The following is a 25733-nucleotide window of genomic DNA, read 5'->3' as shown; positions in this document are numbered from 1 at the left end:
TAATATTCATTAATTTAATCTTTCAGTATATCCTTCCTTAAAAGCACTTGTCCATTTTTACTTCACGTGTTGCTCTATAGAGGAAGATTTTTGATTTTTTTTTTTTTAAATTTTGAGTCACTTTCCTAAGTGCTTTTAAATCTCAGTAACTTTTCTCCAAACAAAAAAATATTCATTGAAGGATTTTGACCCTTTTGAAGCAGTGTATGTAAATCTTAAGTTACCCTTCCATAACAATCATATTTTTTTATTACCAGTTTGACGTTGTAATGTATTAGTTTTTCCTCCATTCTATTTCTGCTCGTGGGGTCTTTTTGTTAAACCTAGGAAACCTAAGCAAACCTCATTATACCCACTGGACGTCTATGTAACCCTTTCTCTGAACACTAAGCTTAACAGACTGTGATATCCCTCTTAGAGTTAAGAATTCTTGTGAATTATTTTCTCTGCCTGTGAATGAAATAAATAGAAATAATAAGTAACAACAGCTGTGATATGTCCACAATGTGGGATGCCTTTGGCATGACAGGATTGCATTTACTGTGGCTCATACCTCTAATAAAGTAGTTTTGATTAATGAAGTTGTTTTTCATGCACATTGTGTATAATGTTGCAGGTGGAATGAAGTAGTTGGCTTAACTAACTGACTCCTCCTGAACTGGAATGGTTATTTGACTTCTTCAAATGAACACCCTGCTGCTACTGATGTCTTTTTTCTGTGTGTGGGAAAAATATCTTCTCCTTTGCTCTTCAGGATTTTTTTCCTACTTAAATACATAAATATATGCCAACTTGTTACAGCCTATGCAGTAGGCTATTCTATCTAAAGTAGTCTGTCTGCTTTATCAGTTCTCTCATGAGTGTCTGTAAAGAGAAAACATTCTTTAAAGCTCTTTTTTCTTCATTGTTTCTTTATCTGCAGCTCTGGCATTTTTCTTATAGAGACTTTGGTCTTTCTGTTTTCATCTGTGTTAATAACTTTGGGGTTTTAGTGTTGTTAAATGCAAGTCAGAAGCAACAAGGCTTCTTTTAGTGACTACTGCTTCTCACAGCAGTAAGCTCTTTTTCTCTAGTGGAAAATGCAAGACTAGCATCTTCTTCCTTTTATAAGATTCTTAAATTTAATGGATCTGGCAGTGCACTCAAAAAAATAATAATCCTGTCTTTTAGATAATAGAATTCTGACATTGATGCTAATTTTTTTAAAAAAATATTTCAGTAGAAATGGGAAATATAAATATAAACAATTTAACTCTGTAAAATCCATTCAGTATGTGGGTGCCTAGACATCAGAAGGGTAATATAAACGTAAGGTTTTAAAGAGATTTAAAAAAAGATACAATTATCTGAATGATTTTTAAGTCGCATAAGAAATGTATTTTAGAACTTGCCAGTGATGGCTCATAATCACTTTGATATTTTGAGGAAAATGGTAGCTTTAAACAGATGATACAGAATTTATTTTTAAAAATGTATTGTGCTTATACAGTTGATGGCTTTTATTTCCATAATGTTTTTTACTACATAATTATACATCTTAATTACGTAATTACCGTCATAATTATTATGTAATTACATGTAGTTCCACTAATTACAAAATCAGGAAGTGTAATTATCTACTAAAAACTTTCTGAAATCTTATTTGTTCACTAGAGATTATTTAAAAGACCAGTGACCTACTGAAGATGGTGTACAGTGTTATGCATAATGCCAACTCTCCTTTTCCTGTTCTTCATAACCTGCATAGTGTGAAAGGGTTGTAGAAGGGCTTGCATGTCTTTAATTATTATTTCCCTTAAAATTAGTTTTGAAACCTTGTCTGTAATGCTGAGAAATTTGCCTCTTCAATTTTGTCATTGATAGATTTTGTTTTTGAATTTTAAAGGTTCTCCAGCTGGAGTTACAGAAAGTTATGTGCTTTCGGTTAACACCTTCCAAACTTTATTCTTTGGAGTTTGGTTGAGCAGATCTGGGGTGGGTATCTGCTGTTACCTATGAAGTTGATTGGAAAAATACTGGTTATGGCCATGTATATGTAGCGTGAAACCTTGACTTCACTGAAGACAAGGGGAATGCAGCTGACTTCTCATGGACAAAAAATTTCATTTATTGAGTAAAACTGCATTTTAAAAATTTGTTTTTCCTGTATTGATATATGTTCAAATTCGTACTAATTTCTTACTCACTATCACGTGTACTTAATTTATAAATATGTCTAATAGTGCAGTTTGAAACCACAGCGGTTTACTGCATAGTAAGAGAAGAGAATTAATATTCAGGACATTTTATGGTTGTTTTGTCGTGGTATTTTATTAAAATTAAACAGATGGGAACTCTGTTAGTATGTATTAAATAAGTCATGAAAGTATATATTAAATAAGTCATAAGTCTACCTTTAGTAGACTGAATGAAAAGGGTACTGTAAGGTGTTATATTTGCTGACTTTTCATTCTGTAACACTGTGCCGTGCCAGAATGACACAAATCTTTCTCTAAAATTCATCATAACAGCAAATATGCATTTATTACATTACAATATTAAAACACAGAGACATCGAGGGGAAAATACATTGAGTAACAGGAAACAGGCATGTGAAAGGGGTGATGCAAAATGATCACAAATGATCAGATTTGTGATGCTAATAAAAAGGGAGAAAAATGTAATCAGAAGGGAAAGGGTCAAGTGAAGAAAATAAATTATTGGAATCATGAAGTGAAATTTTGGTGGGACACTTTAAGACTCAATACTTGGTATCCATGTGTATCTTTGTACAATTCTTCTATGCTTATAAAAGGCAACCATTTCACTGTATACTTGCCAGGAACTATTTTAAGCTCCCAAATTTGGCCTGGGTCCATAGGTGAAGTGAATCTGTCGTCATCTTGATGTTAAATGGTAGTTACTTCAGCTTGTATCTACTAAGCATACGAGTCTCAAGACCAGTTTGAATTATATTGACCTTTAGAAGAAACACACACATGCATTATTTGTGAACACAGACAGAAAAAACAGGATCCTTACTTGATCTCCAAGATTTAAATTAATACCGCAAATAAAATTATTTTAATTATTATACTTACTGAAGCATAATAACTGCACAGGAGACATTTCTTTTGAAATATCTTTCTGTATCCTTAAAAAACAAAGCATTTATGTCAAAGATGTGATGAAAATGTAGTTATGCTCTTTTCTCTAAGAAATGGGTGGAGATAAAGCCTTTATTAAGGGCTGTTAGGCTATGTAAAGAACAGCAGTATAGAAAATATTTCTTTTATTCTGTAGGACACACAAAAATTGTACGTGATATTTGTACAAAAATGCAACATATTGCAGAGAAGTGTCTCAGTGCAGCTTGAGTTTGGTTTATTAAGTCAAAAAAAATCTTCCATTCCTAAAGGAGTATTACATTTTTTGTCATATCCCCATCAGAAAAATGTGGTGGTGTCAACCAGTGGAAATTTATCTGTTGTGGGGGGAGCCTGCTCAAAGCTATGGGTATTACTGCTGTGAAGATAAAGAGTGCACAAAAAACTCTTTGGACATATTTCACAAAAGTGTGCAAAACCTCAGCTGTTACCTCTTTGACTCACAACCAGTGCCTCCACTTCCACAAGTCTCCTCTTTTACCAAAGAAACTTTTTTTTTCCATGATAGAGCCTAGTTTGATGAGCTTGAAAGAGAGAGAACCTTTTTATTTATTTATTTCCAGTATCAACTCATAACAATCTGATTACCAAATGTCATGTTCCAGGCCAGTATAATTCCTCTGGCTTTTGAGAGCAGATTAGTGTTCTGTGACAGATCAGAATTTGGCTCAGCCTTGAAGAAAAAATCCAACAGAATTTCCTTCTGCCGTGACCCGCTTCTGCGATGGGGCTTAAAATGGGTTGCTGATTTGGGCTTGGGAGCTCTTTGTTTGTTTTTATCCAGCAGAAATTAGTTGGGAAGAAGTTGATTTGATCCTGCCAGGATTGCATCTGTCAAATCCATATCAAAATGTTTTCCTATGTTATATTATTTAACTCAGAATATAATAATGTAATTATTTTGACATGAAAACGTTGCGTGCTGTAGCATTTCCACTTATCTTTAAATAGACATTTTTCACTTTGTGAGAGATGCATGCAGTAAGACAAAACAAAAAATGAATAAAGAGGAGTGAGTGACAGGCTAAGCTGGATTATTTAGATGATAAAAACAAATAATATTTGACATTAATAGAATTTTATGGAGTTGGCATTAAAACATGTACCTTAGTATGGTATTGTTTCATATTTCTAGTGTAACAACATATGTAGCGTAAACGACCAGCAGAACATAACAGAAGCATGTTTATCAGATGAATAATTGTGTTAGAAATTGTGTTAAATATTTTGAGGGGAGGGCAAAGGAATAGTAGAGAAACTTAAAGATATGTCTTAGTTTTGTACTGTTCGTGAATCATATACATGTATATTAGTCTAAAATTTGGTTTCTTTTGATTGATGTATTTGTTTACTTTGTGCTAGAGCACAGCCTGTACTTTAAAACATCCTTAATGAAAACTACCTGGTGGTGAATGACCAAACCAAAGATACTTAGTAAGATCAATGATGGTTAACTGCATCAGGACAGTGGTGTAGCAAATTTTTATTATTTTGTACTTTAAATTATATATAATACAGGAATCAATGGATTTGAAATTGGTTGTCATGCATGCAATTTTGTGATAACCTGACACAGTTCAATTATTTGAAATACTACTTAAGAAGTCAAAAGTGCCGCTTCTTGTTTGGAAAAAAGTATGCCCATGATTTTGCAAAAGCAACAGATGTTGGAACATAAAATATATGCATTTGGAGAAGCACAACCGCTGCAACTCTTCTTACAGTGCAGTTATTGAGAGGAAAATAAATAGGTTTTTGTCTGAAAGTTTAGTTTCTGAAAATACGGATGCAAATTTATAAACAACATTTCTATTTTTTCTGCTTCTGTGCTCTGAAGACTTATCTGCTGCTTCCCAGTTTAAGCCAAACTTCAAATACCACAGCAAAACAGTATTTTCTTGGTGTTTCCAGAAGAGGGAAGCTGTGGTATTGTTCAGAAATTGCTGTAAAGTGCCTGTGCCTTTTTGAACTTCTGTGTAAGATCTGAGGTCTCCAGTTTATTTTGGTTTTATTGTATTGCTGTAACAAATTTTAAACATGAAAAGAAGTATTCAGTCAGAAGTTCCTATATAGACAACACATGCATTTTATTTCAGTATTTGGTCTTGTAACACGTGAGTGTGCTAGTGTTCTGTAGTAACAAAAAGGATCCTTTTTGCCCTGATTGATAGGATTTACGATTTTTTGCTGTGCACAGGTATTCTCTGCCCTACCAAGTGACTGCAGATGCTGCACTGACCAGTAGAGCATAGGTAACCAAATACGTTTTGGTTTAAGCTGTCCCTCCAACACCCTCTTTTGCCAATTTTTCAGGCACTGGTGTGACATGGCTGGCTGCTGCTCCCAGCACTTCTCAGCTTCCAGGTATCTCAGCTGCCACAGCAAAAAACTCTCCACCTCACTCATATAGATCTGGGGTTTGCTTAGCTCTTCCAATGTGAAGTTACGTTTCAAAAAGCAAAGGTCTTTCAAAGTGAAAAGGAAGCAGCAGTTCAAGCTGTGGCAGCCACTGTAAGATGTTTCTCTTGAAGCCTAGTGGGGTAGGTACTTCACACGTGTAGTGTAGGAGAGCAGTTTTGGTGGCTGTGGTTTACCTCTTGGAGTACCAGTGAGGCCTTTTTCTCTTTCTTTCAGTTCCAACTGATTTTTAGGGGGGATATATGATAATCAGGACAGTTTTGGTTTTGTTTTCAAAGTGATAGCAATGCTAGGCTTTCAGGAACCTCCATCTTCATCACCACCCCTTTTTTTAAAAAAATTGTTTAAGATACTTTGGGTAATGGCTTCTACTTTCCAGCTCTTATCAGCGTATAGTGTCACCTACTACAAATTTTAGAAACACATCTTCCCAGGGATGTAGATGCTGGTGCTTTACTGTCACCAAGGCCCTCGGCCTACCTTCAAGTTAGCACCCTTTAAAAAAAATAATGTGAAAGGAGAGTAGTGGTACACCCACACTTTTCAATGGTATAAATAGAAAATTATAAATGGAGGCTAAATAAAAGAAGGGTAAGATATAACCACAGATCAACAGGTGGTAAGATAATGTCAGTAGGCCATTTCTGTGGTAAAGCTTTACAATGGACATTCACACCTTAGGGTACCTTTCAGTTATCTGGCTGTGTGCCTCTACCCTAACTGTGGAAACTGTAGTTCAGTGATTCAGTATCACACTTCAAAAATATGTTGCAGTCTAACAGGCTTTGAAGTATTGTTTTTTGTTGTTGTTGTTTTTCTGTGTTTTTGGTTTTTTTTGTAACATAGCAATTACAGAATAAACCTTTCGTTTTCAAGGGGGAAAGATACGTTGTGGGTTTTATTTGTTTGGTCTTTGCTTCTTAAGAGACAGGTGAAGAACTTGTAACTGTCACATCTAAGTCCATGGCACTATGTTGATACCATAATCGAGAGCATGACAGAATATTGTTGTTAAAGTAACTTTCTAATAGACTTAGAGATTTATGTTTGTTTGTTTAATAAGTTACTTTTTATAAAGGAAAGGAGAAATGCCTGTATTGAATTACACTTGAGGAAAGAACATTAGTACCAAGGAAGAATAGAGACATAAACAAACATAAAAGCTGGTTGTATTAAGTGATCTCTTATGAGTGAATCTCATTTAAAAAACAAACAAACAAAAAAACTAAAGTTCACAATACAGAAAACGTAGGAGAAATTCTTGAAAACCGGAATGTTGAAAGATTTGGAGAGGCAACAATGAAAGAAGGCAATTTGCAGTACAGCTTGACAATGAAATAGTCCATTGCAAAATGTAGCCTTTATTTTTTGCGTTGCTTGAACCCAATGAGGTTAAATTTAAGATCTGCATTTTTAGTGGAAACTCCCCAAACTTTCGATTTCATTGCCTGGTATCCTGTGAGAAGATTTCTTGATGAGGGAAGTGTTAAATAAGATCTGTATGTATACATTATTAAAAAATACTGCATGTTGTTAAGCAGAAGTCTTAGATGGGCGTCTTCCAAAGAGTTCTAGAGTTAGAGCAGCTTGAGAACGGGTCATGTTGTATTGTCTTGTACTGGATGTGATAAGTAGGAAAGGGAAAAAAATCTCTGGAACAGTATGTAATAAAGAAGATTTTATCCTCCTCTAAACATAAAATATGATTTGGGAGGAAGTCTCTCTTCTCTGCAGATATCAGCAGTTTTACAGATGGAGTACATCCTTCTTGGGAAGTTTCTTCAGCAGTTGCAAGCTGATGTTTTTGTGATGTCTCAAGTAGGACAGTATTTCTGTTGAATAGGACATTTTTGAAGGCTATTATTATGATAAACCATGTTCTTAGCATAATTCAGATTGGTGTATATACTTTGGTTTTAAAAATGGAATTCTACTGCAGAGTGTGAACTACAAGTGGCGCTCAGGAAAGGAAGATGCTGTTGAACATACATAGAAATCTTTAAATTTAAGGCTTTCCACAGTGTGGGTGCTATGTGTCACCAATTGGGTCTAACTAGGAGAAGCCCAAGGAGTGCCCGAAGGTCAAACAGACTTTAATTAGAAAGCAAAACTCTCCAGTGCAATATATCCCAATTATAAAGATAATATAAATCACCACAGTGGCAGGCCTTTTATATAGTAAGAAGCTACTGTTATCTTTTCAGCTGATATACATTTTTTTTTAAAAAAAAAAAAAAAAAAAAAAAAAAAGACAGAGTGATAAGTTAGGAAATGAGCCATGGTAGGCAAGAGCAGTAAGCTCAGGAATGAGCGGGAGTATGCATAACGGTTTTACTCCCATTCGAGGAAATCCATCTGATGCTTTGCTTTATACTTAAATGCAAAGGTGGGGAAGTGAGTGAACAGAAGATCCTTCATCTTTCCATGGGTAGGATTTTCTGCCCAACCATAAATGATCCAACACTGGATATGCCGCGCAAAGTGTTGTGTACATGGTGGTATTTGAGCTAAAATTTGTCCCTTGTGCTACATTGGCAACAGTGAGGTCCTAGTAGAGATGAGATTTGAATGCTCCTAACATATGAAAAAGCTGAAGGGTTACAGTCCAGTGAAGTGATCAAGAGACTGCAAACATCTCCTTCTACTGGCAGTGATCATATGTTTTGCTAGGATCTGTATGGACACAGGAGAGGTGCACGGTGGATACCAATTCAATCTCAGCAAGAGAACCACATAATGATTGAGGCTGGAGGGTGCCTCTGTATATTGTCTAGTCCAAAACCTTGCTCAGAGCAGTATCCACTACAGCATGTTGCTCAGGGCTGTATCTGCTCAATATTTGTATGGCTGGAGGCTCCACAGTCACTCTGGGCAACTTGTTAAACCATTTGACCACACTTGCAGTAAAAAGGGAAGGTATTGCGTTTATGTGGAATGCCTTGTATTTCAGCTTGTGCCCAATGGCTTCTGTTCTGTCACTGGGCACCACTGAAAAATCCTGGCTCTGTCATCTTCACTGCCCACGTAAGGTGGGAATCACAACTTGGAGTCCCCTGCCCCAAGCCTTCTCTCCTCTAGGCTGAGCAGTCCCAGCTCTCAGCCTCTGCTTGTGTGTTTAGGTGCTTTAGACCCCTATTCACCTTTATGTGCTTTTGCTGGACTCCCTCCGGCGTGTACATGTCTCTCATAGTGGGGACCAGCACACGACCCAATGCTCCAGGTGTGTCTTCCAGGGCTGAGTAGAAGGGAAGGAGCACCTGCCTCGACCTGCTGGTGATGCTCTGCCTAGCACAGTCCGTGGTACTACTGGCTACCTCTTCTGCTCATTGCTGCCTCACATTTAATGTGTTATATAGGGCCTTGAGAACATAGGCGCTGTGTGAATGGGGGCTCTACTGTTCTCTTTGTTACACCTAAGGCTAACTCTAACCTTCTCTTTGGTGAACACACCAAATGTTACTTGTGGAGAACTCTCTACCAGGGTATGTCGTTCATCTCCACTGGCTTTGAGGTCTGCAGTTCAAGTGTTCACATGTGTATTTATCAGCCTGTGCTCCTCTGTATGGGGAGAGGAACATGCACTTCCAGAGCATGGCTTATCTAATCTATAGTATTATACTATATATTTATACTGGTATGGATCACACCTGAGAAATGCCTCTTCTTTGCTCCATTCATTATAAAGGAGAGACAGGGTGACTGATTCACATCTAGAAAGCAGTATTCCTAGAAAAGTTATACTAGGGACATAATTCATGAATTCACCCTGTTAGATGCCAGATGCGGAAAATTGTTGCTTAGAGCACGCCAGTCTCCTCAAAGAATAAAAAATAGCACCAAAGTAGTTTCCATTATCCTTCTGCAGTTACAACCTCTGTTGACTAAAGCAAAGTGAGAAGAGCGTGTCATTCTGAAGCAAACCACTTCTGCATCCCAGCATAATCTGTTTCTAAAGTGGATGCAGTTAATTGCAAAGAGCCAGGGAAAGGCATCCAGTCATAAATGTTAACCATGAGAGAATGCCGTAACTCCCACAGCTCCGTCAGGACAATCTGCTGTGAGGTCTGCAAACCAGCCTTTAAAAATCAGGTTCAGAACAGAGTTCTGGCTTCTGTCATGGCAGCAGGCTGTTGCTCCGAGGTTATTTGGAGAGAAGTAAGGGGTGTAATTCTAAGCCCCGAGTATTTTTCAAAGGGACAAACCTGGAGACTAAACTTCCTGTATGGGGTCAGTTGGAAATTAATTTAAAATCATCAAGGTGAAAAGCCATTATATATTAATAGCTGTTCTTTACCACAAAAGATTTTAGCAGTTAAAAGCCAAATCCATCACTTTCTGCTTTTTCATATTCAGTAAATACAGGGATTTTGATAACTCCAGACAAACTTGTCCCGAGGAGGAGTTTAATATTCTACAGATCATACATAGCACATAATCTTTCTTCTTTCTGCTTGCATGTCAAGCATGAAAAAGGGAAAAAATACATTTACAAAGTTGATTTAAGAAAGCTGATGAAAATATATTTCCTTATAACAGAGCAGCCATGGATAATCCATTATTTTATTTGTAGACTCTCTTTAAGATGTGGAAGACAAAAGGCATGCATGGATTTGTAAGTGTATCAAGTTAGTACACTGAGATCAAAGGCTATCTCTGCATGAGGGACTTTGCACATTCTCTTCCAGATCAGCTGCAACATCAAGGACAGGAAAATCTGCAAAGCATTTTGTTTGCTATGTGTTCAATCTCCTGTCATCTGCTAATGCAGTCTTTGTCAGAAAGTACTTAATGTTGTGGTACCCAAGTAACCTGCTTCCCTGTTTCACTTCCATTGTTCTGCTGAATACATCTCTCTTATATTCCCTGCTCAAAATTGCTGACTTTTCACAAATTGGCGATGATCAGTAGACATGCTTCCCTCCAGGGGAGAGAAAAATATGTATATATTGACATCCGAGTAGTGGGGATGGTTGTATCAATGGGACAGACTGTATTGTTGTGTCCTTGATGTATTACGGGCAGCTGAGCATGTGATCTCTCGCTATTTCAGAATGGATGGTCTTATGTTGCCGTTGAAGGGCAGGGTAGAGGATACAAATCGTTGTGGAGCATATGGGAGGGTGGGGGGCTTCACGGGGAAAGAATATGCTGGCCCCTGTGTCCGAGCAGCTGCAGGTGTGTTTGTCAACTTCTGTATTGTCGTGTGGGTGAGTTAGAAGGATTCAGGAGGAACATACAGGGAGAAAAAAAGTTGTTTTAAAAATCAAAAAAAACTTTGGTTTCTTGTTCTGTTGAAATTGCCCCATGTGATAGAGTAATGAATTTGTTGGTGTCGCTGTGTGCTAAGCTAGGACAGGACTGATGTTCCACAGCGCTCAGCCCCAGTTATTCATTATCTTCCCAGGTGCTTTTGCCCAGTGTTGCAAGTTAAAGTTATCAGGGATTAGTTTGTCACCTTTGGTTTGTGAAAAGCTTTTTTTTTTTTCAGAACCTTTGCTCAAGGTGCTTTCCTGAAGAGGATATTAGCCTCCACCAGGAGAGGCCAGTCATTACTGGTGATTTGCCTTGTGCATTTTGTGAAGCATAGCTAATTGTTTTTTTGGATTCCTTTATCTTGGATGAGCTGTAATGAAATCAGGAGCAGGCAACACAAGTTTGCTAGTGATTATTTTTTTTTGTTCCTCCAACTAATTTCATACAGTTGATACGATCTGCACAGTACCAAAAGTGCTCCCCTGCAGCTAGGATGCTAGGATACCATGACGGGAGAGGAACCGGGGAGTGGCAGAGCAATAGGTACCCTCTTCCTTTGTGTGCTGACATGGTTCTTGGTATTGTTTGTGCTGTTAGCATACAGAGCTTGCAAACCAACCTCTGTAAACCCGGTGGGGGTGGGGAAAGTGGATGTTTGTGTCCCCAAGTACTAGTGGCAAAGCTGCTGGAGCATCACAGAATGAGATCCCTGAGGGCATTCTGTAATTCTATGATTTTATTTTGGTAGTGTAGCATGCTACCTTTCTGAATAGAAAGGAGATACACTTCTTTTTCATCTTACTTTTTTTTCCTGGTGCTTTGGGGATCTTTGTTGCCTCCTAATGTTTAAAATAGTGTGTGGGAAGTAGGTGAAGGTGAGTAAGGTTGAAAATAACAAAAAGTTCCATCTCAAACATTTGAGGTTGTCTGTCACAAAAGCTCAAATTTTTAAAATGTTGTTACAATGTTGATGTGTAGCTAGCAGCCTACAGCTTAACTTGGGATATAGCTAGCTTCTATCAAATACTAGAACAAAAAGCCATGACAAAGTTGTGCCATGTGTTGATTAAAAACAGATCTGTTAGTATTTCGAGACTTTTTGGATGAAATGCCTCCTGTGGTGGTTGTTCTTTGACCAAGGGTGTGGGCTTTGTGGTTTTGTCATAAGCAAAATAAAGCAACAGTATTTAATTCTGGCCACATGCTTCATCCAAAATTAGATCACAAACAGCATTTTTATTTTGTTTATCGTTGATCTTTTGTACAGCAGCAGATGCTTTAGTCTGTTGTCACCTTCCCTGTTTTAGTGACGGCTTTTGACAGAGCAATTTGCTTTCAGGTGTCATGTTTTACTTGTATGTATGCTGTCCTTATGCCTGATGTTTTGGGAAAGTCATTTCCTCAACTAGGCAATGGTAAAGATTTGAGTAAGTAAATGGCACTTGAATTCCAAGTCTTCCAACAGTGCTGATGTGCTGATACACCAGATCATCACTCTCCAGAAAAGACTTGTCTACTAGTCATCTCCTGTTACAATCTAGGATATGTTTTGGATAATTCTGCTTGATTTGAAATGCTTTCAAAAATTTCCTCTCATGCAGATGCTAATTAGCGACTGACTGAATGAATGAATGCAGTCTGGTGAGGTGCTATTCCATTTGTAAGTTAGTTTCAGTCTTGTTAATCAGAATTGGTTTCAGTAGCTTCTGGAAAAAAAAAAAAAAAAAAAAAAAAAGTCCTTGACAGAGAAGAATGTGCAGCATCCAGGGCTAAAATCCACAATTTTAAGGTATGGCAAGCATGACAGATAAGACAACATTTCTCTTACTATTTTTTTGGGTAGGAATTAATGAGATCTGTGTGTTTTTAATTCTGTGAATTACATGGGAGCTCGTTCAGCTTTTGAAAGCATGTATTCTTTGCGTAAGGCAGGCCTTCGTACCAACTTATTAGTAATCTGGATTTATTTGACTGCAGTCAAGTATGCATATTTAATATGTGCAAGAGCTCATAAAAATCCATTTAAATATGAAATACAATTGAAACACCTCATAAGGAGCAGTCAAACCTACAAAGTCTAGTTACAATGGGTTATTACTGCTAGCGCACTACCAGACTGCACCTTTTTATTAGAGATTTGACCTTTCTATTTGAATTTTCTGGCTCTTGTGCTTTTAAGCAATAACTGGATGTTAAGACGCTTTTACTAGGAAAACTACTTTCCCCTATCCTTTTTTTTTCTTAATTCTGCAGGCCTTTAAACTGTTTTTGAATATTTTAAGAGTTTCTGATTGTGTAAAAACCGATTAATTGCTTTTGAAAGCAGGCCATGTTACCAGCTGTTGATAGGTCTGCTTACGTCTCTTTTCAGTGTTTTTGTGAACAACTGATCAAATTAGATTCGTCACTCTTGGATTGTGGTGATTTTAAATTGAAATGGAATATATTAAAGCAGCCAACCACGCTGATTATATTGCAAGCCTCATTTAATTTCATACATTCACACATTATAGTGAAAAGCAGGATTTTTTTAAATGCGTGATTGTGACTGTACCTTTAGCGACTCCAAAGGTCATCTGTAATCGGCGCATAATTTATTAGCGTTAGATATCTGATTTCTGAAAGCATGCTCCACAATGCTACATATACATTAAGAGTAGAGAGCAAAACAGTGAAATTGTTATAATTTTACTGGCGCGTTGCTCTTGATACCATCAAAATCCTTACTGGTCAGCGGGCTGCTGCTTTGAAACCTTCATACGTTAACTGTGGGCGATGGTTATCCATAGATCCCAGACCTGTCCATCCTGGCAGAGATGGCAGTAGGTTCTTACGGAGGTACTAACGCAGTGTGCTGTGCTTCCTTCTTCCAGGTGATCAGATGATTACATTTTCCTGCACTGATCACAGTAATAAAATACATTTCTGAAACCTTTTCCTCCTGTTTTATTTACTGGCACCTTTTTGTGACCCATGGGAAGCTTGGTAGCATCTTGGAGGTGAGAGTCAATGGAAATGCCAACTAAATTTTTACACAGACCCCCCATATCTCTCTCCTTTACATTGTCTTTGAAAGTAAATCTTACTCTCCCGTACTTGCTCAGAAGTAAATGTCCAAGAATACATTTTGAACATTTGGTGTTTGCAAAGTGGTATCAGTATAACTTCACATTTCACAGCAAATTTTTCAGGTTTGCATGTAGCTCATTCCAAAATAGTAAGAATTACAGGGTAGCTTTCAAGATGAATTCTTGTATTATTTTTGAAAAAAATATGGCATAGGTTTTGAATGTAATTTATGAATAGCAAAATGACTACTTATTCAGGCATATTGAAAATATTTTAAAGTGCTGTATGTGTTGTTCTGTGCAGGACTATTTCCTTTTCTAGAAATCCTTTGGAAAAGTAGGAGGTGCAGGTTAGTATCCAGATACCAGTTGCTGATGTGGGGAAAAGGCAAGGTGTCAGTCACTGAGTCGTTACTGTAATGGCACCCCTGCGGGATCCAGCCGGTGTTCCTCTTCCAATGGCTTAGTCCCTTGATCTCCCATGGCCTTTGTGTTACTGTACAGCAGTAGAACGCACAAGTTAAGGGATATGGCCAGGTTATTTTAATAACTTCAGAACCTCCAGTAGGTTTTTGTGATTATTTAACAGTTCACTCCATACATTTTATGACTTAGACTTTGATTTTTGTCACTAGGCTTCAGTTCTTTTTGCACTCAAAATCCGTACTTAGCTACTTCATGTAATCCATTCTCAAAATAAGTTACATCAGTGACATATATGATACCTAGATGCTGTCTACCGGCTTCTTCAGAATCTCTTTTTAGGTATTATTTATTATTTTAAAGACTAATTTGTGAAGAATTGTTGTGGTCAAGAAAGAGAGTAAAGCTGACAGATCTGATTGATACTTTCTTTATCATAAATATCAAAATGGAAGCCATGATATTTAGATATGCTTATAGTTTCTCACATTGTTGTGCCTCTACTTGGGATGCTCCTGTTGGTCCAGGTCCTTTCTGACCAGCTTAGATTCATTGTTGTGATGTGGGGATCTGGAAAATAATTCTGAATATAGGACTTCTACTGGTGTAGTGGCCTAAGTGTAGCTTAAGCACAGTACTTGAGAATCTCCACGCAGGATACTTAGAGTTGTTGGAGGGTTAATGTAGAGTTTAGGAAGTGGTTGTCTATACCAATTCAGTGCCATAATGTTTACTGAAATCTAATCAACTATATTAGCCATTGAGTTTCAGCAGTAGTAGTTTTCTGCTATGATGAAGTTCTCATTGTTAACTTCACATAAAGATTGTAGTTAGACACAAAAACATTATTTTTTTCAGTGTCACAAATCCAGAGTATTTACGAGAAAACATTTGGTTCTGTTGTCTACAAGGTAATAGATTTTTCTGACGGATTAGGCTAGAAAGTTCATTTTCCTGTTTGGTTCCCCCCATCTAAATTGTGGAGTGAGTAGTCATTTGAACCTGTGATTGTGTAGAGATTATCTATTTTTAAAAAGTTAAGCTTTGAGTAGTACTTGGTATCATCAAAAGACCTTCACAGTTTCTGTCTCAAAAAAATATATATGTAAAATAAAATAAAACATATTTGTGTTAGAGGAGACAATTTTGGTAGGTGCAACATGCCTATATCTTACAAGCCTCAGAACAGAAGTGAGCTGGAAGGAAGGTATTACTTTCCATGATCTCTAGCAAATTATTTCAATAAACCCTTACATCCATCTTTCTTAAGCCTGGCATTTTTCCCTCCCGTTTCTTATGCCACCATTTACAGTGTGCCTTAAAACATCTTGCCAGTTTCATTGTCTATGAAGTAATTTCTTACTGAAGGTGTATTTATAGTAAAAGGTAGGGTGCTGAAAACTTTTGGTATTAGGAATACTTCTTACAAGTTTTTTTTTTTTATTTTCTTTTTCTCAGCTTGAGTTTTCCTTCCACTCTTTTTCAGTGTGCAAGTTTGGCCAGGTCCAGTGCAACTGTGTCCTCTCAAATACTGTTTTTACTGCAGGTGGTGCAGAAGGCTTCAACAGCCATGGGCAGGCATGCAGCAGGAGTGAGTGCCCCCTGAGAGTGCAGCCAGAGGTGTTCAGTGACTGGCTGGGCTCAGCTTTGGAGTGCTGAGACCGCCCGTGGTAGGCAGCCACCCATATGCTGCTCGCTAATTTAAAGAGCGCTAAATGCTCAAAGATCTTCCTAGGTTGGTACAGATCCCAAAAGCTGAGAGTTCAACAAGTTGTTTGAAATGCTGATGGAAGCCAAACCCACTCAGAGTTGCCCTGCACAGGGAAATTGCCTTTGGTTCAGGAAGCTGCTGGACTTTCTGGGTTGCTGGAAGCTGGATTTGGAAGTCAGGGCTGGGTTGCTGCAAGGCGGCATTGTTTGTCCAAGGTACCAGAATTTGAGGCTAGGTGGACCTTTATTTAGTCAGACCTAATAGACCTTTTTTTGTTTGTTGTGTGTCACAAAATGTTACCGTGCTATGAAGAATAGAACATCTTTAAAAAAGAAGAAGGAAAGTACCTTATCAAAAGCTTTAAAACATTTTCACAGTGACATTTTGACTGATGTTCTTGGGTTTGGGGGATTTGAGGGGAAAGGCCACCCAGACTTCCTTAGTTGTGTGAAACTCTGGGATTTCTGTCTCTTATGGAGAGATGTTGATTTCCTGTCAGTGTTGTGGGATCAGCAGGATGATGTGCAACATACTCCTCCCTTTGCAAAAGGTAAATTCTTGTTGTGCTGCAACTCCGTGTTAAGCTCTTCACTTTGAGGAAGTGAGAGCTGAGAGGGTCTTTGCCAGCCCCATACAACTGATGAAAGCAACAGCTCTCAGGGCTTCTCTTTAAAGGAACTTTTTAGTTCCTGTGGAGTGTGTAGTTGCCTGATTCATTAATACGCTGTGGGCAATCACGTTGCTTTCTAATCTTAATTTTTATTTAATCAGTGGCACTAAGAATTTGACTAGCTCAGTGAAAATGTGCCTAGTGAAAATGTGAAGGTAGTTTGTCTATCATGGAGAGTCGAGCCAGATAGCTGGGCAGCAAGCAACAAGTACAAGCAATGGTACAAGGTGGTGACCCCACCTTCTTGAGTGCTGATCTTTGCGCCTTATCTTTGTTATGCTCTTTGAATGGCCAGCATGTTGGCTGCAGGAAATCTTTGATGTTCTCGGTGTTTTCTGGTTAACAAATGTCAAATAAACAACTTGTCATCCAATGGTTGGCGCAGATGCTTTGTGGAGTGAAAGCCAGATAGAACAGCAGACTCTTCTTGAAGTTTTATTTTAAGCTTTCCAGTTCAACTTTTAAGAAAATCAGCCAATTCTATTGATCTTTATCTTGGTTTTGCACACCACATTTGAAATGTGTTTGTAGCTGATTATCAAATGCTCGATATTTGATTTCACTATCACTAACAAAATTGAATTTACCAATTTCAACAAAATTAGGAAGAGGAACAGCTGATCTAACTACAGAAATAAGTTCTTGGTTTAAAGATCCATGTCCTTTGTTGTATTCTTTCCTCCCTCTGAGAAGGAAGTGGGAATTTCAGCTTACCCTTGAAGACCTAAGAGCTTTTGATGAGGCTGAGCACTGCCCAAATTTAAATTGTTTTCAAACTGTTAAAGTGCCTCCCTGAGAACGACTTATGGTAACTCTGACTTAAGCATCTTCAGCAATTAATGGAGTAGGAGAGGAATGTTTTATTCCATAAAAATACAGGTGTCAGCAGAGGCATCTCTGAAACAAAAACTGGAAATGTAGCGTACTGATTTACGTCTCTCTAAAGGCTGGGTTCACATCATTAGTTATTATTTGGATTATGCTGCTATCTAGAGGTCTGATGCACCATAAAAGGCAATTTTGAAGACCACTTTTGCCTATAGACTTCACAAACAGTAGGGCAGACAGAGAAGGAGATGTCATCAAACCTTTCCCACAGACAAAAACTGAAGCCTCAATGAATTCAGCAGCTGGTCCAGTGTAATGCTGGAAGGTGATGGCAAAGCTGAGTGTAGCACCTCGACCTTCTGAATGAAGGCTTCCTGGTTATCAGCTGTAAAAACATACCGAATACTCTGTCCTTTTTATTTCATGCTGCTCTAACGATGCAGGTAAAGCAAAAAACTGATAGCATCTTCCAGATCAAGATAGTTCAGTTTCATGAGCACTTGCATTAGAGGAATTTATATTATGCTGTAATAATTGCAACAAACTGTGAATGCTTTTAGTCAAGTCTTGCTAGCAGATAGCTTGATTACTTTTTCTAATTTATTCTCTTGGTTTTATTCACTCCTTGATTTGCCTTTGGTTGTCTTGACTTTGATAGGGTATGGGTTTTGATATTGTGGGGGTTTTCTGTTTACTTGCTTTTCTGGCTTTAGACTTTTTCCCACTTAAACTTGATTTTCAACCGATTCATCTCTGAACGGCTTTTTAAAAGGAAACCGCTACTCAATGTTTTCATATTTGTGAGTTGTATTCTTTTTAAGTAATACCTTCTATAGTTCAAGCCTACTTACATAGTCAGAAGTGTACAAAGTTGTGTCTCATTTTGGACAGGCGTGCGTAACGTAAAGCCAATGAATTTTTGTTCTGTCACTCTGCACAGAACACTTACTATTCTTTGTAATCTGACTTTGCAACTGGTTAACGAAAGGAAAACCACTTCCAGGCTTACCAGGTAATTCGTCTCTTATTGCCATCTCCTCTTTGCAACAAGATTGGCATTTGGCCGAAATGAAAAATAGATTGATGATTGTAAAACAGCCACTGAGACACTGAGAAAGCCAGTAAATATGTTTTACTTTTATAAAATAATTCCATGAAAAAGAGGATGCAAGGCCAGTTACATATCATGGGAAAATGAATGTCTTCTGACTCTGCCATAATAATCGTTTCCTCCTTCCCCATTTCTCCTAAGCAAATATACTCGGGGTACTCTTCAGTGATAGTATATATAAAGGATATCCTCCAAAAAGAGATTGGCAGGTTTAATTTGTTTGATGTGTGCAATCACAGTCCATGTTAAATTCAAAATGCTTGTCCAATCAAGGATTCAATATAGAAAAGAGGCAGTAACAAGCATGCAGTACGCTGTAATAAAGAAATCTGTTGATTGAAAACAGTTTGTATATTTTGGAAATGATAGGGAATGTAATTGGTAAGAAAGAAAAGATAGGGCTTCATAAATAATAGGAAATAGAGCATATTTTTTCCACTGATAATGCTAACTCAATTTAACAATATTCTGGTGCTGAATTTCCTGTTCAGTAAAATAGGTCTGGTAGATCTTCCAGTACTCTAAATTTCATGATTAATGGAAAGAGCTCTTTATTTTGATGGTGCCGAATTTAATGTGTTGAATTTCAGCTGAATGACCTACCCCCTCTCTCATCATTTTTTTCCCCTCTGCCTCCTAACCCTTGGAAAGTGTATATGAAGAAGAACAGGACTTGGCAGCAGGCTTCTCAGTCAAACATGACTTTAAAACAGACAGCTACCTGAGCGCTTTTATGAACTTGGAAGGGCTATTTTGTAAGCTGTATAAGATGAAAAGATCTCGATGTGTCAGGCTAACTTCAGGGTGTCTTAGAAACTTTAACGATTCTCAACCTAATCATAATTGAAGCCCAGGATAACCTCAGCAATTCTGCACCCCACCTTCCACGTAGGCTTTCTTTTCTTGCTGCAGTTCGCTCACAAGAACTCTTTTCTATTTATGGAGCAGTAAGTACTCGAAGAGACTTTTAGCATACGGATCATGCATAGCTGTGCAGTTCTGCAAAGCTGCCGGGCTTGGAAATACTTAGTTTCTGTCAACACCTTCCATGTTCTTAAATTTCTGAAGATCAAACTTCTGTGGCTTTCTTTTTCTTACCTTTAGTGTGAGTGTACAAGTGTGTACAAGAGTGTAAGCTTATATTGGTCTATTAATAAAGTAAGTGTTAAATGGACATGTAGCTGCAGCTGTTTGTGCAGTAATTGTTGTGGTACTTTAAAACTCTTATGATCGAGGAGGAGGAAGTACTTGAAAGTCAAAAGCTAGGAAATAATACAGCTAACAATGCAGTTTTATATAAGAAAGATTCATTTTTTATTTTCTTGATTTTATTTCATGCTTTGTGTGCAGGTAATACGTTACTTACTGTGTTATAGGAGGTTATCCGATATTTTGGAAATAAAATTATACCTAAGTGGTCACAGTAGTTGTGTGACATAGAGCGTGTCAGACTGAATTTTTGTTCAAGCATTCTCATCTGATGATCATAAATATTATGACATTTTGAAGAAGTGCTCTTAAGACTTTTTTTTTTAAAAAAAAAAGATCTTTATATGCAAAATGTGAAGATCTCCGTGTTAGTTCAGGCAGCTGGGCTACGTCAGGCTGGGAGCTGGGGGCTGAGGAGCTGCCCGCCCGCAGGCAGGCTTTGCCAGAAGGTGCTGGGTATGTGTGGAGGGGTGACCGTGGGCAGCTCCAGCAGCATCTGATGCTTCCTGCTGGAAAGTAAGATCACAGAAAGCTATTCCTCATCAAAGATCTGCATGGGTGCTGTGATGTCCCTAACAAAACTAGAATGAAACAACATCAGTTGTGAGGCATTTAAGCTTGCTGTGCATGCTGTGGGTGCGTTGACTTCACAGCAGCTACTGGTCGTTTGCTCTCATACAAAAATATTTTGAGTCGTCTTTTACTGAGTTCTGAGGTTTGGTACTCCCCAGAACTGATGCAATAAAAACTCTGTAGAAGTGCTCCTTGTCCTGCACACTGAAGGTTTTATTCTTTCTCAAGAACTTCAAGCTGACTCGTGGCACCTCTTCACATGCTTGTTCGGCAAAACTCAGAATTCAGACTAAAGATGATTTTTACATAAGCCTAAAGCGTAGCAGCAATAATAAATGTGATTTAGAGTCAGCGATGAGCAAAACACAAGGTATTTTTGCTCACGGCTCTTAACCAGTTATCAGTAGAGTTGGAATGTTGCTGCCGGTTAAGAAAGGGTTGTGTAAGGCTGTCGCTCAAAAAGCTGCTTTGAAGGCTCTATTGAAATGCCACAGAGGCTGGGAATTTCGATGTGAGGGATGGTTGTTTTCTTATAATCAGAAAGTGTGATTTAAAATCTACATTGCGGTAAGCCTTTGACTGTTGTTGCCTGCTGCCAGTTGCACTGTAAGTCTCATTTCTAGACAGCATGTTAAAATAGATGAAAGAATCGTTAGGATACCCACCAAAACAGCTGTTTCCATTAAGTTCACTCTTTCTTCATACCTCTTTTGAGGGAGAAATTCTTCCTCTGTGTCTTTTGGTGTTAAGAGTTTCCACTCTCAAATGATGGACAACAAGTTAACAGCATAAAATGGGTGTTGACAGTCCTTGAACATGAAATAATGTTTGATATACCCTCAAGTTTCTCTCTGAACTTTGACCAAGCAATAGAAAACCTTAAAAAGGAGGGGCCCTGTGCTGTCAAGCACAGATTTACACTGGGAAAAAAATTAATCTAAATAGTGAGGGAGAAGTCTGGGTTCTCTTGCATGATATTTAGCAGCAGTGGTAAGAAGAGGGATGTTTCTTTCTTTGTGTAATGTGCAGTAGTTACAATAAACACAAGATTTCCAAATCTCAGAGGACTCTCTTGACAGTTGCTTGATAACAGCTTTTTTCACTCCATAGTTTTGACAGTTTGTATGTGTTGCCATATCTAGTGTAAACTAAAACATCACTGTCATTCTGTTTTTCTTTCTTATGTGGCTTCCTTTTCTTTATTTTTTCCCTGTCTTTAGGATAATGAAAAACACGGGCTTTTAATTTGTAGGCTTGAGTAAAAGCGACTTGTGTGCGGAGAGTGGCATGCGTTTGAGTTCTGAAATGCTCAAATCGAATAGCTGTTGTGTTTTTTTTTAATACCATTTCTTTAGAAGTGAATGTGTTGGGTCCTAATTTTGGCCTGGCCCGCAGGTTACTGTGTGTACGTGTGCCCTCTTGGCGGGCCCTAGCAAAGCAGTCCCCCTGTGCATGCTGCTCCCCACACATCGCGCCGTGCTGGTCTCGCATGTTCCTGCCCTGCTTTCCCCTCTTGGCTCAAGTGGGGGACTGTAAACCCCTCACTTTCCTCGTGTTCCCCCGAGTCTCCAAACTGCTGGAGACTCCCCCAGAGTGGGTCTCAGGGGGCTGCGGGATACCCCAGTTTCTGGCCATGGCTCACCCCAGTGGATTAGATGCCCCTGGCCACAGGAGAAGTTTATTTAACCTTTGTGCTGCTTGTTGGATTTTTTTTTTCTTTTTCCTTTTTTTTTTTTTTTTTTTTTTTTTAATATATGTAGATATTTGTAAGGTTATTTTGTCATCAAACCAAATTTGCTTTTGCACAGCAAAGTGCCCAGTGTCGTCATCTGGCATGTTACAGACAAATTCCAATTACTTTTCTGCTTCAAGCTATTGTTAAACACTACGAGCTAGCTGACAGTAAAATTATAAATACAGGTGTTGTCACACTACACTATAATCAGAATTTTAATTTGAATTTTCATTTGTAAAGCCTTTTTTTTAACATGAAAATGGGAATAGAATTAGTTTTATTGACAGTAAAAAGACATTTTGAAAGCTTCCTAAATCATTACCTGTATTTAGTAGTGGGAAAAAAATTGTATATGTCCGTATAAAAAGAAGAGTTTTATTATCACATATTTACTCATTACATTTGGTGGTAAATAAAACTGGGAAGATGTGTTTGACAAATGATTGACGCAACTCAGTACGTTTTCACTTCATCAGAACAATAGACAGACATAAATATATATTTGCTTTTGTTTTGTTCTGCTATTACTAATGCAAGCCTGCGATGAAATCTTCGAGCAAATTAAGTAGAGCCTGTTGAGTCTGCATGCGGCGCTAAACTTTGTATTTTGCAATTTTCTCTTCTTACACAGATTCATCATTCTTTGCTTTCTCCCTTTTTTCCCCCTTCCTTTTCTGCGCTCGCTGGTTGGAGTGGTTCCCCCTTCTCAAGACCCTTTTTTTTTTTTTCCTCGAGGCATTTAGTGTCGTGTCTGCCAGATTTCAGTGATGAGCAGCGAATTGCTTTTAAAGTGGGCATTATGCCAGTTCAGCAGCACAATGGAAAACCAATCTTCCACCATTCTACTTTTGATGCTGTTATTGTAGCATTTTAGATAACTGCTGCCACAAAAAAAGATGTGCTCAATTGCTACCAGTTAGTCAAGTTAAATCCAGAGTAGCATTAAAATTACTCTGAAAACTGTTTGTCAGAGGTCATGTGCTGTCTGTGGCTACAGCGCATAGGATAGATGTTCTCTTCTGTGTGGGGTTTTTTCTTTTTGCGTTATTATTACTGTGACTGACCAGCTCTCTAAATAGCCCTTCACTACCTGTTTACTTATTGTCTTCACCTCACTGCTGAAAATATGTGTCAAACAGAAATGTTGAAAAGTTTCTGTAAAGTGCTGGAAATAGCAGGGGAGTGAGTTGTTCAGGGTGCTACAGTTTGTACAGTGTGAAAGCAAAAAAAAAAAAAAGGAAAAAAGAGGGGGGAGAGCAAGAACATAATTCTCTGGTTTCTGTAGCAAGATTACTGTTTTCATCGTTTTATCTTCACTTTTCAACCACTGAGTTCACTTTTATATTTTTTTTAATAGAACAAATGGAATTTATCCGCTTTCTCACTCTCTTCCCCTCCAACTCCTCCTCTTCCTCTTTATTCTGCTGGCTTTGCTTGTGAATGAAAGGGTCTGTTACTACTGCAGTAGGACAGATGGCAGTTGCGGAGGGGGGATAATAGCACCAGGTGACTTTTAAATCAGTTGTTTTCCAATAAAACACCAACGGGAAGATTATTTATGGGTGGCGGGAATTAAAAGAGCAAGGATATTTTACTCGTTTGTTGCAGACACTTTATTTTACGAATCATATAATGCCTACACCGCCTGAATACTTGTTTCACTCGCTTTTGCATCATGGCATAAATGCATGCTATGCCATATTACGTTCTGATCGTTTTTAACAGGGAAACTGCCTGCAGCATACATTTTTGGTTTGCACCACTTCAGAGTTTAGGGCTGCAGGTTACAGACATGAGCAGCTCCTGCAGGACACCAAAAGAGTTGTTTCGGCTGTGAATCTCGGCCTTGCATGGAGGCATCTAAATGACGTGTCACATTTTCAAAGGACTTAATATTTGTAGCCTTTAAGTCAATCAGCACTGTGTTGGCCCATGGTGAAGATAAGGAAATACGCTGAGACAACTAGGGAGGCAGCGTCAGTAGCATATCTATGAAAATCTTCACCATCGTGAAGATGCAACAAAGTTGCTCTTCCTCTGTAGGGTAGGAATGGAGTCTGCCTCAGGGGAGCACGTGGAGATCTGATTCACTGATAACTGGAGTGCTTTGAAGTCCTCCAATAGGTGGCACTGTGGAAGTGCGCAGTTGTTGCCATTGGGATTTTTTAGCCTTCTTCCTAATGATGGGCATTTTCTTACTGGTTCGGTTAAAATCTGGCCATTGGGGTTTTGCTGCCTGCAGAGCAGAGATGCTGTGGACTCTCACACTTTTTATATCTGGGGAGCCTAGTGCAGGTGGGTCACACAGAGTCGTTACAGTTAACACTAACATCTGTGTACAGGACTTGTCTCTGTGCAGGATGGTTCCCATTTTACATAACCTAGATAACAGTGAGAGAAGAAAGTAGAACTCTCTAGGTGGGTTCTCTGGAAAAGACAGGAATGTAACTCTCTGAGAAACTTTTCGTGCATAAGGTAACAACTATATCTAAATTTAAGATATTGCTTTCTTCTTGATTTTATTTTTTTCCTTTCCTTTTTAAACTAGAATATCAGGATTACAGGGTCTGTCGCACAATTTATCCTGTGCCTTGATTGCTTCTCCATAGATCTGCCTACCTACCTCGCAGAATTCAACTACGTGCAATATCTGGTCCCTGTATGTAAATGTCTTCCCAGAAAGACCTACAGAAAGTGTCCACTAAAGTTTGTTGTAGACAGAATGTAACTGGGGCAGAAAACCAGCCAGGTAATTTAAGATCAGAGGGAAATAGAAACCTGGAAATCAGCCACAAAGATTCAAAAGTATCAACATTTCAGGAGATTATTATTTTTAAGACTATTTAGTACTTTTGCTGATGAGAAAGAATCATCAATCCATTGGTGGTTTTTGTTTGTTTGTTTGTTTTGTTTTGTTTTGTTTTGTTTTTGTTTTTGTTTTGGAGGGGGCATACTTACACACATGATACATAATTATTTTCTCTTCTTGGTCTGTGTTGTGGGGATACAATATGGAAAATCATCACATGTACCTGCTTAGATGTTACAGAATTCCTCAGTGAAGAGCCACCTACAGGAGAAAATACAGGAAGCACAATCAGAGCAGCAATATCAGAGCTAATTATCTCTGCAGCCAAGGGAGGAGGGAACTGACTCAGGAATGGAACAAAACCCAGTTTTTACTGGTCTCAATCTTATTATTCAGTTTCTCAGAAAATACTTAATAAATGGCAAGATTTCTGGGGAAAAAAATATAACATGAAAGTGAGAATTCAGATGCTTACAAAGTGTTAAAAATATTAAAATGTCATTCCAGACTGTGAAATCAGCTACCTGGTTTTTGGGTTTTGTTTTGCTTTGTTTTGTTTTGTTTTTACGGAGGAAAACGGATTGGGGTGGCCGTTAGGGCTTCCTGAGGAGGAGGGAGAAGTTGAACTGCAACACAGTTTAAATGAGGACCAGTTAGTTTGGAAACGACCTTACCCACTTTTTTATTTGCTTTGAGTGATGCACCAAAGAGCAGCTAATAACAAGATGACTGGCTTTAGACTGAAGACAACAGTTTATAAGTATATAATGTGTGTATTG

At 38.2% G+C, this 25733-nt stretch overlaps 1 protein-coding gene across 1 annotated transcript in view; it reads left to right on the top strand.

Annotated features, from left to right (window-relative positions):
* Positions 1 to 25733, top strand: part of POLA1 (DNA polymerase alpha 1, catalytic subunit) — a 201225-nt gene that overhangs the window by 165069 nt on the left and 10423 nt on the right. The gene's annotated exons all lie outside the window — the stretch shown is intronic.

The sequence above is a fragment of the Oxyura jamaicensis genome, chromosome 1 (assembly GCF_011077185.1).
Source record: "Oxyura jamaicensis isolate SHBP4307 breed ruddy duck chromosome 1, BPBGC_Ojam_1.0, whole genome shotgun sequence".
NCBI classification, from domain to species: domain Eukaryota; kingdom Metazoa; phylum Chordata; class Aves; order Anseriformes; family Anatidae; genus Oxyura; species Oxyura jamaicensis.
Note: the sequence above shows the minus strand (reverse complement) of the source record. Positions and strands in the feature narration are given on the sequence as shown.